Source organism: Oncorhynchus clarkii, chromosome 4 (assembly GCF_045791955.1).
Source record: "Oncorhynchus clarkii lewisi isolate Uvic-CL-2024 chromosome 4, UVic_Ocla_1.0, whole genome shotgun sequence".
NCBI lineage: Eukaryota > Metazoa > Chordata > Actinopteri > Salmoniformes > Salmonidae > Oncorhynchus > Oncorhynchus clarkii.
In genome coordinates this window covers 67,551,004-67,570,476 of record NC_092150.1, presented here as the reverse complement: position 1 = coordinate 67,570,476, position 19,473 = coordinate 67,551,004, and the positions used below count along the sequence as shown (strand labels likewise).

Below are 19,473 nucleotides of genomic sequence, written 5' to 3'. Positions count from 1 at the left end.
ACAATCATGAAGTGGAACGACATTTATTGGATATTTCAAACCTTTTTAACAAATCAAAAACTGAAAAATTGGGCGTGCAAAATTATTCAGCCCCTTTACTTTAAGTGCAGCAAACTCTCTCCAGAAGTTCAGTGAGGATCTCTGAATGATCCAATGTTGACCTAAATGACTAATGAGGATAAATACAATCCACCTGTGTGTAATCAAGTCTCCGTATAAATGCACCTGCACTGTGATAGTCTCAGAGGTCCGTTAAAAGCGCAGAGAGCATCATGAAGAACAAGGAACACACCAGGCAGGTCCGAGATACTGTTGTGAAGAAGTTTAAAGCCGGATTTGGATACAAAAAGATTTCCCAAGCTTTAAACATCCCAAGGAGCACTGTGCAAGCGATAATATTGAAATGGAAGGAGTATCAGACCACTGCAAATCTACCAAGACCTGGCCGTCCCTCTAAACTTTCAGCTCATACAAGGAGAAGACTGATCAGAGATGCAGCCAAGAGGCCCATGATCACTCTGGATGAACTGCAGAGATCTACAGCTGAGGTGGGAGACTCTGTCCATAGGACAACAATCAGTCGTATATTGCACAAATCTGGCCTTTATGGAAGAGTGGCAAGAAAGCCATTTCTTAAAGATATCCATACAAAGTGTTGTGTAAAGTTTGCCACAAGCCACCTGGGAGACACACCAAACATGTGGAAGAAGGTGCTCTGGTCAGATGAAACCAAAATTGAACTTTTTGGCAACAATGCAAAACGTTATGTTTGGCGTAAAAGCAACGCAGCTGAACACACCATCCCCACTGTCAAACATGGTGGTGGCAGCATCATGGTTTGGGCCTGCTTTTCTTCAGCAGGGACAGGGAAGATGGTTAAAATTGATGGGAAGATGGATGGAGCCAAATACAGGACCATTCTGGAAGAAAACCTGATGGAGTCTGCAAAAGACCTGAGACTGGGACAGAGATTTGTCTTCCAACAAGACAATGATCCAAAACATAAAGCAAAATCTACAATGGAATGGTTCAAAAATAAACACATCCAGGTGTTAGAATGGCCAAGTCAAAGTCCAGACCTGAATCCAATCGAGAATCTGTGGAAAGAACTGAAAACTGCTGTTCACAAATGCTCTCCATCCAACCTCACTGAGCTCGAGCTGTTTTGCAAGGAGGAATGGGGTAACATTTCAGTCTCTCGATTTTCAAAACTGATAGAGACATACCTCAAGCGATTTACAGTTGTAATCGCAGCAAAAGGTGGTTCTACAAAGTATTAATTTAAGGGGGCTGAATAATTTTGCACGCCCAATTTTTCAGTTTTTGATTTGTTAAAAAAGTTTGAAATATCCAATAAATGTCGTTCCACTTCATGATTGTGTCCCACTTGTTGTTGATTCTTCACAAAAAAATACAGTTTTATATCTTTGTTTGAAGCCTGAAATGTGGCAAAAGGTCGCAAAGTTCAAGGGGGCCGAATACTTTCGCAAGGCACTGTAATTACTGTCTCCACGAAGGACGTAAGAACGTTTTGCCTACCGCCCTGACAGATACACAGATGACGCAATTGCTATTGCACTGCACACTGCCCTCACCCACTTGGACAAAATAAATGCTTATGTGAGGATGCTGTTCATTGACTACAGCTCAGCCTTCAAAACCATAGTGCCTTCTAAGCTCACGGCCCTGGGACTGAAGTCTATGCAATTGGAACCTGGACTTTCTGACGGGCCGCCCCCAGGTGGTGAAGGTAGGCAACATTACCACCTCGACACTGATTCTCAACGTGTGGGACCCCACAAGGGTGCGTCATCAGTCCCCTCCTGTATTCCCTGTATACCCACTACTGCGTGGCCTCACACAGTTCCAACTCCTTCATCAAGTTTGCTGGTGACATGACCGAATACAAACAGTGCAGCTATTCCCTCCGCAAGGCTATCAAACAAGCTAAGCGTCAGTACAGAGACAAAGTAGAATCTCAATTCAACGGCTCAGACACAAGAGGCATGTGGCAGGGTCTACAGTCAATCACGGACTACAGGAAGAAATCCAGCCCAGTCACGGACCAGGATGTCCTGCTCCCAGGCAGACTAAATAACTTTTTTGCCCGCTTTGAGGACAATACAGTGTCACTGACACGGCCTGCAACGAAAACTTGCGGTCTCTCCTTCACTGCAGCCGAGGTGAGTAAGACATTTTAAACGTGTTAACCCTCGCAAGGCTGCAGGCCCAGACGGCATCCCCAGCCGCGCCCTCAGAGCATGCGCAGACCAGCTGGCCGGTGTGTTTACGGACATATTCAATCAATCCCTATACCAGTCTGCTGTTCCCACATGCTTCAAGAGGGCCACCATTGTTCCTGTTCCCAAGAAAGCTAAGGTAACTGAGCTAAACGACTACCGCCCCGTAGCACTCACTTCCGTCATCATGAAGTGCTTTGAGAGACTAGTCAAGGACCATATCACCTCCACCCTACCTGACACCGTAGACCCACTCCAATTTGCTTACCGCCCAAATAGGTCCACAGACGATGCAATCTCAACCACACTGCACACTGCCCTAACCCATCTGGACAAGAGGAATACCTATGTGAGAATGCTGGTCATTGACTACAGCTCGGCATTCAACGCCATAGTACCCTCCAAGCTCGTCATCAAGCTCGAGACCCTGGGTCTCGACCCCGCCCTGTGCAACTGGGTACTGGACTTCCTGACGGGCCGCCCCCAGGTGGTGAGGGTAGGCAACAACATCTCCTCCCCGCTGATCCTCAACACTGGGGCCCCACAAGGGTGCGTTCTGAGCCCTCTCCTGTACTCCCTGTTCACCCACGACTGCGTGGCCACGCACGCCTCCAACTCAATCATCAAGTTTGCGGACGACACAACAGTGGTAGGCTTGATTACCAACAACGACGAGACGGCCTACAGGGAGGAGGTGAGGGCCCTCGGAGTGTGGTGTCAGGAAAATAACCTCACACTCAACGTCAACAAAACTAAGGAGATGATTGTGGACTTCAGGAAACAGCAGAGGGAACACCCCCCTATCCACATCGATGGCACAGTAGTGGAGAGGGTAGCAAGTTTTAAGTTCCTCGGCATACACATCACAGACAAACTGAATTGGTCCACTCACACAGACAGCATTGTGAAGAAGGCGTAGCAGCGCCTCTTCAACCTCAGGAGGCTGAAGAAATTCGGCTTGTCACCAAAAGCACTCACAAACTTCTACAGATGCACAATCGAGAGCATCCTGGCGGGCTGTATCACCGCCTGGTACGGCAACTGCTCTGCCCTCAACCGTAAGGCTCTCCAGAGGGTAGTGAGGTCTGCACAACGCATCACCGGGGGCAAACTACCTGCCCTCCAGGACACCTACACCACCCGATGTCACAGGAAGGCCATAAAGATCATCAAGGACATCAACCACCCGAGCCACTGCCTGTTCACCCCGCTATCATCCAGAAGGCGAGGTCAGTACAGGTGCATCAAAGCTGGGACCGAGAGACTGAAAAACAGCTTCTATCTCAAGGCCATCAGACTGTTAAACAGCCACCACTAACATTGAGTGGCTGCTGCCAACACACTGACACTGACTCAACTCCAGCCGCTTTAATAATTGGAATTGATGGGAAATGATGTAAATATATCACTAGCCACTTTAAACAATGCTACCTTATATAATGTTACTTACCCTACATTATTCATCTCATACGCATACGTATATACTGTACTCTATATCATCGACTGTATCCTTATGTAATACATGTATCACTAGCCACTTTAACTATGCCACTTTGTTTACATACTCATCTCATATGTATATACTGTACTCGATACCATCTACTGTATCTTGCCTATGCTGCTCTGTACCATCACTCATTCATATATCCTTATGTACATATTCTTTATCCCCTCACACTGTGTACAAGACAGTAGTTTTGGAATTGTTAGTTAGATTACTTGTTGGTTATTACTGCATTGTCGGAACTAGAAGCACAAGCATTTCGCTACACTCGCATTAACATCTGCTAACCATGTGTATGTGACAAATAAAATTTGATTTGATTTGACACGAGAGTAGTAGGCCTTGATTACCAACAACGACAAGACACCTACAGGGAGGAGGTAGGCACTGATGGCGTGGTGCCAGGTAAAACAACCTCCAACTCAACCTCCACCAGGACACCTACAACACAAGGTGTCTCAGGAAGGCCAAGAAGGTCACCAGGGACCCCAGCTACCCGAGCAAGGGCTTGTTATCTCAGTTTCCATTACTCCTATACTACCTGCGTTGGAGCATCATAGCAACAACTGCAAGACTGGCCAATAACCCCCAGACCATCAGGCTGTGGAAGAGCCACCACTAGTCAACTACCTTGTCCCCCTCCTGTTCTCTGCGGACATTACCTCCCCCTCAACTAACTTTTTAGCCTGCCCCCACCCCAATGGACATTTTATCATGGCTGCAGTTTGGTATGCATAAAAAATCTATTGATGTGCACCTGAGCAAGGCACTCTCTGGATGACAGCATCTGCTGAATGTCTAAAATGTAAAATGTAGGTTCCTAGTTTCAGACAAAATATTTTCAAGTGTATACAACTAATGAATACACCTCAGTTGTCTTCAAACACTAGGTGGCAATGCAAGCAAGGAGGTGGGCAGAGCCAAGTACGAGCTGTGATCCTATTGGCGTGTTCTGGCACATATTTGCATATTTCTGTTACATACAAACCTTTTGACCCAAGAAGGCCTGTGGTGTTGTTGGTATCCTAAATGAAATGTATAAAATATACAGACCACAAATTACAATTGGCTATACTTAAACTCTTTAACATCATACTCAGCTTTGGCATCTTCCCCAATATTTGGAACCAAGGACTGATAAACCCAATCCACAAAAGTGAAGACTAGTTTTACCCCAATGACTACTGTGGGATATGTGTCAAAAGCGAACTTGGGAAAATCATCCCCATTAACAGCACACTAGTGCATTTCCACAGGGAAAACGATGTACTAAGCAAATATTAAATTGGCTTTTTACCAAATTACCGTACAACAGACCATGTATTCATCCTTCACACCCTAATTGATAAACAAACTAACCAAACTAAGGCAAAATCTAAAACAACATAATATATTTTAAAATGTACACCAACAAGTATGCGGTTAAAATTGGCAAGATCCACAGGGCTATGGGGTGAGACGGATGCAGCTTGAGCATATCAACGTATTGGCGAGGGCACTAGAACAGTCTGCAGAACCCGACCCTCACCCAACTAGAATCTGAAGTCAAGTGTCTGTTTGCTGATTATCTGGCGCTCCTGTCAACCAACCAAGGAGGGCTTACAGCACCATTTAGAACTTCTGCACAGATTCAGTCATACCTTGGCCCTGACAGTAAATCTCAGTAAGACAAAAATAATGGTGTTTTGCCAGGACCAGTTGCCAGGACCACAAATACAAATTCCTCCTAGACACTGTTGCCCTAGAGCACATAAAAAACTATGCATACCTGTGGCGCTGATGTTTAGGCCGAGGTAACTTCCACAAGGCTGTGAATGATCTGAGAGACCAGGCAAGAAGGGTCTTGTACACCATCAAAAGAAACATCAAATTCGACAAATTAGGATTTGGCAACACAAAAAATACTTGAATCTGTTATAAAACCCATTGCCCTTTTATGGTTGTGAGGGACAAAATGGGACAAACACCCAATTGAGACTGCACGCACAATTCTGCAAAAACATCCTGTGTGTACAACGTAAAACTCCAAATAATGCATGAAGAGCAGATTTAGGACGATACCCGCTAATTTTCAAAATCCAGAAAAGAGCTGTTAAATTCTACAACCACCTAAAAGTAAGCGATTCCCAGACCTTCCATAACAAACCATCAACTACAGAGCGGTTAACCTAGAGAAGAGTCCCCTAAGCAAGCGGGTCCTGGGGCTCTGTTCACAATCACAAACAGCCCCAGGACAGAAACACATTTAGACCCAACCAGATCATGAGAAAACAAAAAGATAGTTGACACATTGCTCTGTTTTTTTGTTAATTCTTTCCAAACTGGAAAGCTATTTGGCCCTAAACAGAGAGTACACAGTGGCAGAATACCTGACCACTGTGACTGACCCAAACCTAAGGAAAGCTTTGACGATGTACAGACTGTGAGCATAGCCTTACAATAGAGTCCGCTGTAGGCAGACCTGGCTCTCGAGAATACAGGCTATGTGCACACTGCCCACACATTAAGGTGGAAACTGAGCTGTACTTCCTAACCTTCTGCAAAATATGTATGACCATATTAGAGAGACATATTTCCCTCAGATTACACAGACCCACAAAGAATTTGAAAACGAATCCAATTTGGATTAATTCCCATATCTATTAGGTTAAATACCATAGTGTGCCATCACAGCAGAAATATTTGTGATCTGTTACCACAAGAAAAGGGTAACCAGTGAAGAACACAATTTATTTATTTGAACATTGTTACAACACTGTCCATAGCCATAATATGACATTTTAAATGCCTCCATTCCTTTGAAACATTTGAGTATAATGTTTACTGTTAATTTCGGATTTATTTCAGCTGCTTTGGCAGTGTAAACATGTTTCCTATGCCAATAAATATATTTGAATTGAATTGATGCCTATTCTTAAGTGGCTTCTGCAATAACTCAATTTTCCCTTGCAGTATTTTGTAACTTCTCAAACAGTAAAGTCTACAAAATTGTACACTGTTCGTAAAATATTATAGTTTTGGGAAAATAACTGTATTTGCAGAATGTCGACACAAATCTATCTCACTCCATTTTATTCTTCTCCCAGCCACTGGGCTTCCTCTCATCACCATATTTGGTGGTGAGTAGAAACCCCAACCGGATGCTTCAGATTTATATATCCGGTAAACATCTGGCTCATTGTTCTATGACTGTAGCAATTTTTTTTATATATAACTAAACCAAGATGGACAACAGCCCGTCATTTCAAATGGGAACAAACAAGCCAAAGTGGACAGAACAAGCAAGGAGGTGTACAGAGCCAAGCACGAGCTAGCGATATCCTATTGGCGCGTTCTAGCATTCAATTGCATATTTCTGTTGTGCGCGTGTCCAATAACTAAATTCGCCTTTGCACTCCTAAACAACGCACTTTTTAAAAACTTTGGCAAAGGGTAAAGTCTACAAAACTTAGTCCACTCTGTTCGGAACATATTGTAGTTTTGGGAACAGAAAACTGTATTGAGATCAAATGTTCTATCGATGAGTAAATTAGCATAACGTCTGCCAATATCTATCGTTCAAACTGGGCTTCTTCTCACTGCCATATTTGGTAGTGAGTGGAACCGCCAACCGGATGCTTCACATTTATGCAACCAGTGAAATATCTGTCTTATTCTATCTGTGACTAGTGTGGTAGTGGTGGTCCAATTATAAGACCATTCCAGAAACCTGACTTAACTAATCATAGTTAGTTGTAACAATTTTATAGTTTTCATAGACATATTTACAGTAGTTAGAAAAACCAAGATGCATTTTCTTTGAATTTAAACATTAATTACAAATAATTCGTGTAACGACATGACGACGCTGTCCCCTGCTTCTGAGAAGAGGGAATCAACCAATCAGACCTCGCTTGTCTGTATGGCTAACAGTACTGAAACGATAGTCTATAGCTGCTAGCATTTTTAGGAGGGGCAGAGACATTCTGAGCCATTATCTGGCATTCTTGAAATACAAAGTGGATGCCTCTATGATCCAGCTACAGCGAAATATACCTCTCCGTACAAGGTAAGATGCGCCGTAAAGTCACCCTGACCTGAGCCACGGGAAAGGATTTCGAGCTACGCTAGCCGGTTTTGGCTAAATGGAGAACTAGCCGCTAGCTAGTGTGTCGCGAGCGGTCTCTTCAAAGATGGTTTCCTACTAACGTTACTATGGGTCTCGGTTTAGTCTCTGGGTGCTTAGTGGGTGACAGTCCATACTCCACACCTAGAAGACCATGGGCATGGTGGAAATCAAAGCAACGTATTCTGGCATGGGGTTGAACAGTGTTGGATTGGTTAAATATAATTTATTTTAACGTTTGAACGTTCGCTAGCTAATTCTGACATCCAGTAGCTATCATCGTAGCGAGCTTGTTAACGTTAGCTGCTAAATTACAGCGAAGCAGCCCTTCGGCTTTTGCAGTTGAAACACATTTAGAAGTATCGGTTGATGTCCATCCACCTGTTTCGCATTACTAACCAACACAGTAGACCACGTCAAGCATGAATCTGATCATATTAGTTAGCTAGCTAATAGCTAATCACTCCCCAAACGTTATTGACAACATTGATTGACAGAACGCCTACTAACGTGATCCATGTGCGAGGAAAATAGAAATGTCATTACTAGTTCATTAGCTAGCTAAATAACGTTAGATGGCTTACTACATCTGCAGTACTAACGTTAGATCATTCAATAACAAAGAATGGGGTAAAGACAGGATGTAAAAATTGTTTGTAATTCTCCATGTGGAGATTAGCAGGGGATTATGGTTGTGCAAGGACACAGCAGTGGTTACACGTTTTCACTGAGTCTGTATCCACTAAATCAGATTTCACAGTCAAATTCCACAGCCACAAAATCTAAATTGGCTACAAACATTTGCTTGTTGGTCTTAATTTATATGGGCAATCCTTAGGTGCTACATCCATTTTTGGACATATATATATATATATTTTTTTAAAAAAAAGGCAATTATTCGTTATATTATTCAGGAATCAATGGGTACATATGTCATACCTGCATACGTCCAAAAATGGATGTAGCATCTAAGGATCACCCATATAAATTAAGAGCTATTGTGTGTGACAGATGGCTAGATATATCTATCTCAGCAAAAAAAGAAAATATCCCTTCAGACGGTAGGCAATTAAGGTCACAGTTATGAAAATGTAGGACACTAAAGAGGCTTTTCTACTGACTCTGAAAAACATCAAAAGAATGTGCACAGGGTCCCTGCTCATCTGCTTGAACGTGCCTTAAGCATGCTGCAAGGAGTCATGAGGACTGCAGACGTGGCTGGGGCAATAAATTATAATGTCTGTACTGTGAGACGCCTAAGTCAGTGCTACAGGGAGACAGGATGTACAGCTGATCGTCCTCGCAGTGGCAGACCATGTGTAACAACACCTGCACAGGATCGGTACATCCAAACATCACACCTGCGGGACAGGTACAGGATGGCAACAACAACTGCCCGAGTTACACCAGGAACACACAATCCCTCCATCAGTGCTCAGTCTGTCCGCAATAGGCTGAGAGGTGCTTGACTGAGGGCTTGTAGGCCTGTTGTAAGGCCTACAAGCCCACGGTCGCTGGACCAGACAGGACTGACAAAAAGTGCTCTTCACTGACGAGTCACGGGTTTGTCTCACCAGGAGTGATGGTCGGATTCGCGTTTATCGTCGAAGGAATGAGTGTAACACCGAGGCCTGTACTCTAGAGCGGGATCGAGGTGGAGGGTCCGTCATGGTCTGGGGCAGTGTGTCACAGCATCATCGGACTGAGCTTGTCATTGCCGGCAATCTCAACGCTGTGCGTTACAGGGAAGACATCCTCCTCCCTCATGTGGTACCCTTCCTGCAGGCTCATCCTGACATGACCTTGCAGCATGACAATGCCACCAGCCATACTGCTCGTTCTGTGTGTTATTTTCTGCAAGACAGGAATGTCAAGTTAATTGACACGAGAAAATAGCAACTCTACAAATCGCAATGCCTACAATGAATAGCTAAATTACGTCTGAATGCTTCCCAGCCCATACAGTTTGGTAGAGTTTGTGCATATATTATGACATTTTGTGACGTTGTCGTTTGTTTTGGACTTCGATGAGGGTTTTCTCGGCTGTTCGGTCACGTAATTTTTTTCTGGAGGCAAGCCGAAGTTCAGAGGTGAAGTCTATGCCTCTTTGTCTGTAATTGGTCAACATTAGGGATTCTTCAATAAATTATTTGTCATTCAACTAGAGACAACTCGTTTTCATGAATGTTTTTTCATTGAAAAATACTGCACCAAATATCTTAATTAGATGTAAAATTGCGCTACTAAGATCTCTTCGGCAAAAACGTCAAAATGAATTACCGATTTCTTGTTCTTTTAATTCTGACTTTTTTGAGGAAGTGTATACTGGCTATGGCGTCATTAAATGGACAAACAGTACTGTTCCCGCTATGTTCTCGTTTTAAAAGGAAAGGTCTTGAAGTGAGTGCGAGCACACTCGTTCTGCCAGCCGAGTTTGACTAGGTACCAGCTGAACTGAATGCATGGGTCCGCAGAGCTCCTCATCCTCTCCACTCTATGCTTTTACTAACTGCAAGACATAATTAAGATTGAGGAATCCATTCAATCTCTTATCTGTAGCTAGTAATGTTACAGCTACGGGTTTATGTCGTGTGAGCTAGCTTTTGCATAATGCTGCTGATGATCACACCCTTACAGGCAGCCCTCACTGCCATGTTTCCTAGCAACGTGTAGCTGCTGTGTTTCCACAATCTTCTGTCACAGAAAATATATCTCAAACTGTTTTCTTTTATTGCCCTTTTGTCAGCAGATCTATCTATTAGTGAAACAAATTTGTGTCTGTAGTAGCATATGGTATGACAATGATATTATTCAATGCATTTGGAAAGTATTCAGACCCCTTGACTTTTTCCACATTTTGTTACGTTGCAGCCTTATTCTAAAATGGATTAAATAAAATAAAAATCCTTGTCAATCTACACACAATACTCCATAATGTCAAAGCGAAACAAGTAAAGAAATGAAATGCCTTATTTACGTAAGTTTTCAGACCCTTTGAGCTCAGGTGCATCCTGTTTCCATTGATCAGCATTGAAGGTCGCCAAGAGCACAGTGGCCTCCATTCTTAAATGTAAGAAGTTTGGAACCACCAAGACTCTTCCGAGAGCTGACCGCCCAGCCAAACTGAGCAATCTGGGGTGAAGGGCCATGGTCAGGAAGGTGACCAAGAACCAAATGGTCACTCTGATAGAGTTCCTCTGTGGAGATAGGCGAACCTTCCAGGAGGACAACCATCTCTGCAGATCTCCACCAATCAGGCCTTTTTGGTAGAGTCGCTAGACGGAAGCCATCCTCAGTAAAAGGCAAATGACAGCTGGCTTGGAGTTGTCCAAAAGGCACCTAAATGACTCTCAGATCATGAGAAACAAGATTCTCTGGTCTGATGAAACCAAGATTGACTCTTTGACCTGAATGCCAAGCGTCACTTCTGGAGGAAACCTGGCACCATCCTTATGGTGAAGCGTGGTGGTGGTGGTGGTGGTGGCAGCATCATGCTGTGGGGTTGTTTTTCAGCGGCAGGGACTGGGAGACTAGCCAGGATCAAAGGAAAGATGATTGGAGCAAGGTAGAGAGAGATCCTTGATGAGAACCTGCTCAGGACCACAGAATGTAGCTTAAGAAACAAGGTTTATGGAATTAATAACTTGCTAGTAACAGATGACATTCATATTTTGAATAGATACAGTGGTAGCAATACAAGGTTATAACATTTACAGAAAAGACAGAAGTGCCAGTTGTGGTGGTATTGCTGTTTATATTCAGAAAGACATTCCTGTAAAGCTTAGAGGATCTCATGTTAAATACTGTTGACGTAATATGGCTACAGGTTCATCTGCCTCACCTAAAGCCCATTCTTGTGGGAAGCTGCTATAGACCACCATGTGCTAACAGTCAGAATCTGGATAACGTGTGAAATGCTTGATATTGTATGGGATACCAAGAGAGGTATATTTTTCTGGTTGATTTAAATACTGACTGGCTTTCGTCAAGGAAACGCTTCTAATTGTAACCAGTGCCTGCAACCTGGTTCAGGTTATCAGTCAACCTACCAGGGTAGTTACAAACAGCTCAGGAATGAAATTATCAACATGTATTGATCACATCTTTACTATTGCTGAAGAAATTAGCTTGAAAGCAGTATCCAAATCCATCGGATGTAGGAAAACCAAAGTTCCAAAGGCTGGGCCTAATATAGTGTAGAGTCGTGGCCAAAAGTTTTGAGAATGACACACATTAATTTTCACACAGTCTGCTGCCTCAGTTTGTATGATGGCAATTTGCATATACTCCAGAATGTTATGAAGAGTGATCAGATGAATCCACTGCATTTCAGCCCTTCCACAAAAGAACCAGCTGACATGTCAGTGATTCTCTCGTTAACACATGTGTGAGTGTTGACAAGGTTGGCGATCACTCTGTCATGCTGATTGAGTTTGAATAACAGACTGGAAGCTTCAAAAGGAGGGTGGTGCTTGGAATCATTGTTCTTCCTCTGTCAACCATGGTTATCTGGAAGGAAACACGTGCCGTTATCATTGCTTTGCACAAAAAGGGCTTCACAGGCAAGGATATTGCTGCCAGGAAGATTGCACCTAAATCAACTATTTATCGGATCATCAAGAACTTCAAGGAGAGCGGTTCAATTGTTGTGAAGAAGGCTTCAGGGCACCCAAGAAAGTCCAGCAAGCGTCAGGACCGTCTCCTAAAGTTGATTCAGCTGCAGGATTGGGGCACCTCCAGTGCAGAGCTTGCTCAGGAATGGCAGCAGGCAGGTGTGAGTGCATTTGCACGCACAGTGAGGCGAAGATATTTTGTCACGAAAAGATGCTCGACTATGCATATAATTGACAGCTTTGGAAAGAAAACACACTGACGTTTCAAAATCTGCAAAGATATTGTCTGTGAGTGCCCCAGAACTGATGCTACAGGCGAAACCAAGATGAAACTTCAAACAGGAAATGAGCAAAATTTCTGAGGCGCTGTTTTCCATTGTCTCCTTATATGGCTGTGAATGCGACAGGAATAAGCTTAGACCTTCTGCCGTTTCGCCAAGGTGTCGGCAGCATTGTGACATTTGTAGGCATATCATTGGAAGATTGACCATAAGAGACTACATTTGCCAGGTGTCCGCCTGGTGTCCTGCGTCGAAATTGGTGCGCAAACGCCAGGTGCAACTATTTTTCTATTTGATAGAGAGAAGTGACCAGGCTTCCACGAACGATATCATTGAAGAGATATGTGAAAAACACCTTGAGGATTGATTCTAAACAACGTTTGCCATGTTTCAATCGATATTATGGAGTTAATTTGGAAAAAAGTTAGGCGTTTTGATGACTGAATTTTCGTTTTTTTTTGGGTAGCCAAATTTGATGTACAAAACGGAGCGATTTCTAATACACAAATAATCTTTTTGGAAAAACTGAACATTTGCTATCTGAGAGTCTCCTCATTGAAAACATCCGAAGTTCTTCAAAGGTAAATGATTTTATTTGAAGGCTTTTCTTGTTTTTGTGAAAATGTTGCACGCTGGATGCTAGGCTACTAAATGGCATGTTAGCTATCAATACTGTTACACAAATGCTTGTTTTGCTATGGTTGAAAAGCATATTTTGAAAATCTGAGATGACAGTGTTGTTAACAAAAGGCTAAGCTTCAGAGCTAGCATATTTATTTCATTTCATTTGCGATTTTCATGAATAGTTAACGTTGCGTTATGCTAATGAGCTTGCGGGGATAAATACACTCCTGGATACAGGATTTTTTGGTAGCCAAACGTGATGTACAAAACGGAGCGATTTCTAATACACAAAGAATCTTTTTGGGAAAAACTGAACATTTGCTATCTAACAGTGTCCTCATTGAAAACATCTGAAGTTCTTCAAAGGTAAATTATTTTATTTGAAGGCTTTTCTTGTTTTTGTGAAAATGTTGCACGCTGAATGCTATGCTAAATGCTACGCTAAATGCTACGCTAGGTATCAATACTCTTACACAAATGCTTGTTTTGCTATGGTTCAAAATAATATTTTGAAAATCTGAGATGACAGTGTTGTTAACAAAAGGCTAAGCTTGAGAGCTAGCATATTTCATTTAATTTGCGATTTTCATGAATAGTTAACGTTGCGTTATGGTAATGAGCTTAGGGCCTATAAATAGGATCCCGGATCCGGGTTTGCTCGTCGCAACTGGTTAAGAACACATTCTTATTTTCAATGACGGTCTAGGAACGTTGGGTTAACTGCCTTGTTCAGGGGCAGAATGACAGATTTTCACCTTGTCAGCTCGAAGAATCAATCTTGCAACCTTACAGTTAACTAGTCCAACGCTCTAACCATTGCCTGCCTGTTACGCGAATGCAGTAGAAGCCAAGGTAAGTTGCTAGCTAGCATTAAACTTAACTTATAAAAAACAATCAATCATAATCACTAGTTATAACTACTAATCCGGGATAGCAGGCAATATTAACCAGGTGAAATTGTCATTTCTCTTGCGTTCATTGCACGCAGAGTCAGGGTATATGCAACAGTTTGGGCAGCCTGGCTGCAGCAGCAGGCTCGTAATCATTCATTCAAACAGCACTTTCGTGCGTTTTGCTAGCAGCTCTTTGCAAGCACAGCGCTGTTTATGACTTCAAGCCTATCAGCCTAAAGGCTGGTGTAACCGATGTGAAATGGCTAGCTAGTTAGCTGGGTGTGCGCTAATAGCGTTTCAAACGTAACTCGCTCTGAGACTTGGAGTAGTTATTCCCCTTGCTCTGCAAGGGCCGTGGCTTTTGTGGAGCGATGGATAACGATGCTTCTGGCTGTTGTTGTGTTCCTGGTTCAAGCCCAGGTAGGGGCGAGGAGAGGGACGGAAGCTATACTGTTACACTGGCAATACTATAGTGCCTATAAGAAATCCAATCGTCAAAGGTATATGAAATACAAATTGTATAGAGGGAAATAGTCCTATAAATACTATATTAACTACAACCTAAAACCTCTTACCTTGGAATATTGAAGTCTCGTGTTAAAAGGAACCACCAACTTTCATATGTTCTCATGTTCTGAGCAAGGAACTTAAATGTTAGCTTTCTTACATGGCACATATTGCACTTTTACTTTCTTCTCCAACACTTTGTTTTTGCATTATTTAAACCAAATTGCACATGTTTCATTATTTATTTGAGTCTAAATTGATTTTATTGATGTATTATATTTAGTTAAAATAAGTGTTAATTCAGTATTGTTGTAATTGTCATTATAAATTCATTTTAAAAATCGGCCGTTTTAATCGGAATCGGCATTGGAAAATCATAATCGGCCGACCTCTAGTACCAACACATCCTCCGGGAGTAACTTCTCCCAACCATCCATGAACAGTTTGGTGACGAACAATGTCTTTTCCAGCATAATGGAGCACCTTGCCATAAGGCAAAAGTGATAACAAAGTGGCTCGGGGAACAAAACATAGATATTTTGGGTCCATGGCCAGGATATTCTCCAGACTTAATCCCATTGAGAACTTGTGGTCAATCCCCAAGAGTCGGGCGGACAAACAAAAACCCAGAAATTCTGACAAACTCCAAGCATTGATTATGCAAGAATGGGCTGCCATCAGTGGCCCAGAAGTTAATTGACAGCATGCCAGGGCGGATTGCAGAGGTCTTGAAAAAGAAGGGTCAACACTGCAAATATTGACTCTTTGCATCAACTTCATGTTTCAACTTCAATGCTTGTAATTATACTTCAGTATTCCATAGTAACATCTGACAAAAATATCTAAAGACACTGAAACAGCAAACTTTGTGGAAATTAATATTTGTGTCATTCTGAACTTTTGGCCACAACTGTATGAGGTCATACAAGAAGTTTTGTAGTGATTCCTATGTTGTTGATGTAAATAATATTTGTTGGTCTATGGTGTGTAATTAGGAGCAAACGGATGCAGATGCTGCACTTGACACATTTATCAAAGTGCTTATCCCAGTTACTAATAAGCATGCACCCATCAAGAAAATGACAAACTGTTAAATCCCTGTGGGTTGATAAGGAATTGAAAAGAGGGAATAGGCAAAAGGTATGGAAAATAAGTCTGGCTGCACAATCGATTGGCAAATGTACTGAACATTGAGAAATCATGTGACGAAACTAAATAATAAGAAACTACACTGAAACAGCACCTCAATGACATTTTGGTAAAAAATGCAAACTCCGCTCCATCATTCATTGAATGATGGGTCATTCATCACAAAACCCACTGATAATGCCAACTACTTTAAATGTAAAAAAATAATTGACAAGATCAGAAAGCTTGATATGCCAGAAATAAACACTGACAGTATACATCCAAGTGTATCTGACCAAATTTATGAAAGACCAGCATTGTAATTTTGAGTTCAGTAAAGTGAGTGTGGAAGAGGTGAAAAAATTGTCTAACAATGACAAGCCATCGGGGTCTGACAACTTTATGGAAAATTACTGAGGATAATAGCGGACGATATTGCCACTCCTATTTGCAATATATTCAAGGCTACTAGAAAGTGTGTGCCCTCGGGCTTTCATAAAAATAGTAAAGCCCCCTTTACCGGCTCAAATAGCCGACCAATCAGCCTGTTACCAACCCTTAGTAAAGTTTTGGATTTTTGGGGGGACCAGATACAATGCTATTTTACAGTTCACAAAATGACAACAGACTTTCAGCATGTTTATAGGGAAAGACATTCAACAAGCACAGCACTTGCACAAATTACTGATGATTGGCTGAGAGACATTGATGATAAAAAGGGGGTGGTCTGTTTAGTTAGACTTCAGTGCAGCTTTTTACATTATCGATCACGATCTGCTGCTGGAAAAACGTATGTGTTATGGCTTTACATCCCCTGCTATACTGTGGATAAAGTGTTACCTGTCTAACAGAACACATAGTGAGTTACTTAATGGAAGCCTCCAACATAATCCAGGTAGTATCAGGAGTACCCCATTGCAGCTGTCTAGGGCCCTTACTTTTTACATTGTTTAACTAACGACATGCCACTGGCTTTGAGTGAAGCCAGTGTGTCTGTATGCGGATGACTATACACGTCTGCTACTACAGCGACTGAAACACAGTGGCAAGGAATAAGTTAATCCTAAATATTTCAAATACAAAAAAAGCATTGTATTTGGGACAAATCATTCACTAAACCCTAAACCTCAACTAAATATTTTAATATGTGTAAATTGATTAAATTGAGACTGTATGGTCAAAACATATTGATACAACAGTAGCTCAGACGAGAAGTCTGTCCATAATAAAGAGCTGCTCTGCATTCTTAACAGCACCATCAACAAGGCAGGTCCTAATACCCAACCTATAGACAGAAACTAAAACAGGAACCGCACGTGCTCATGTCTGTTCAATGCTGGTCCGACCAATCTGATTCCAGGCTTCAAGATTGCTTTGATCACGTGGACTAGGACATGTTCCAGATAGCATATGACAACAACATTGATGTATACGCTGATTTGGTGAGCGAGTTTATTAGCAAGTGCGTCAGTGACGTTGTACCCACAGTGACAATTAAAACCTTCCCCAACCAGAGACTGTGGATTGATGGCAGCATTCGCGCTAAACTGAAAGCGTCCGGAAACATGACCGACTGTGACTGACTGTAGATGATAATACAAGTTATAAACATGGAATTACAGATATACCTCTCCTTAATGCAACCGCTGTGTCAGATTTTAAAAAAACTTTACGGGAAAAGAAACACATGCAATAATCTGAGACGGCGCTCAGAACAATAGAATAATAGCCTCCATGTTGGAGTCAACAGAAACCAGAAAATACATGATAAATGTTTCCTTACCTTTGAACTTCATCAGAATGCAGTCCTAGGAATCCCAGGTCCACAATAAATGCTTGATTTGTTCAATAATGTCTGTTATTTATGTCCAATTAGCTACTTTTGTTAGCACGTTTGGTAAACAATTCCAAAGTCACAAAGCGCGTCCACTATAACGTGACGAAATGTCCAAAAGATCTGTAACAGTCAGTAGAAACATGTCAAACGATGTACTGAATCAATGTATGTCATGTTGTTTACATACATCTTGAATAACGTTCCAACCGGAGAATTAGAATGATTTCAAATGAGTGGTGGAACGCAGGTCTTTCCCTTGTGAACACGCATAGTGAAAGCATGGTCAACTTGTGGCAGTGGTGACTATTTCCTGTCTCATTCGACCCCCCTTCACATTAGAGGCATCAGACAAAGTTCTATTGACTGTTGACATCTAGTGGAAGGCGTAGGAAGTGAAAACTCATCCATCTCTCGCTGTAATTTCAATGAGAGCTAGGTTGAAAATCTGCCACCCCCAGAAAAAATCCAAACAGGAAGTGGAATTTCTCAGGTGTTTGCCTGCAATATGAGTTCTGTTATACTCACAGACATAATTCAAACAGTTTTAGAAACTTCAGAGTGTTTTCTATCTAATACTAATAATAATAGGCATATATTAGCAACTGAGACTGAGGAGCTGGCTGTTTACAAACACCTTTTCATCCAAGCTACTCAGAAACTGCCCCTGCAGCCATAAAAAGTTAACTATAATAAACACACAGAAATACGAGCCTTAGGTCAAATCCGGAAACTATCACCTCAAACAAAATGTTTATTCCCGTTCCATATTTTAACTAACGGGTGGCATCCATGAGTAAATATTCCTGTTACATTGCACAACCTTCAATGTTATGTCATAATTACGTAAAATTCTGGCAAATTAGTTTGCAAAGAGCCAGGCGGCCCAAACTGTTGCATATACCCTGACTCTGCGTGCAATGAACGCAAGAGGTGACACAATTTCACCTGGTTAATATTGCCTGCTAACCTGGATTTCTTTTAGCTAAATATGCAGGTTTAAAAATATATACTTGTGTATTGATTTTAATAAGTCTACCCCTTCCTTTTTCGAACATTCTGTTAAAAATCGCGCAACTTTTCAGCGTCCTGCTACTCATGCCAGGAATATAGTATATGCATATGATTAGTATGTGTGGATAGAAAACACTCTGAAGTTTCTAAAACTGGTTAAATCACGGCTGTGACTATAACAGATCGTGTGTTTCATTGAAAAACGCAAGAAAAACTGCTCTCTGAAAGCTAAAAATAATTTCCATAAGTCACTTTCATGGGTTGTTAAAAGGGCACAAAATGTATTATCGACCTGCATGCAATTCATACAGATTCCACACGATGTCGCCATTGTCGTCATTTTCAATTGAGTTTTTTCTAGGAAAATCCAACTAACAGGATTCCGTTTCTTCCGGTCTCCACCAGGATGTTTTGAAATTGCACATTGGCAGCCATTGATTTGCAGACGAAGAGCTATTGAATATACATCGCCCTGTAATCATTTTGATAGATTATAAACGTTTACTAATACCTAAAGTTGGATTACAAAAGTATTTCGAAGTGTTTTGTGAAAGTTTATCGTCGACTTTTTTAATTTTAAAAAATGATGCAGCGTTTAAAAACAATGTTTTTTTCTGAATGACACAGCTTCCATAGAAAGCTATTTTGGGTATATATGGACCGATTTAAACGAAAAAAAGACCCAATAGTGATGTTTATGGGGCATATAGGAGTGCCAAGAAAGAAGCTC

The 19,473-nt window shown here is 41.8% G+C and overlaps 1 protein-coding gene across 4 annotated transcripts in view; it reads left to right on the top strand.

Annotated features, from left to right (window-relative positions):
- Positions 1-7,396: 7,396 nt before the first annotated feature.
- LOC139407159 (dnaJ homolog subfamily C member 5-like) overlaps positions 7,397-19,473 on the top strand; it is a 34,325-nt gene continuing 22,248 nt past the window's right edge. For 2 of the 4 annotated variants that reach the window (XM_071150659.1, XM_071150660.1), the window contains exon 1: positions 7,496-7,792. The gene's annotated coding sequence lies outside the window, so the exon portion shown is untranslated. Of the gene's footprint in view, positions 7,793-19,473 lie in introns of all 4 variants that reach the window. The other 2 variants (XM_071150661.1, XM_071150658.1) reach the window with 2 other exon arrangements.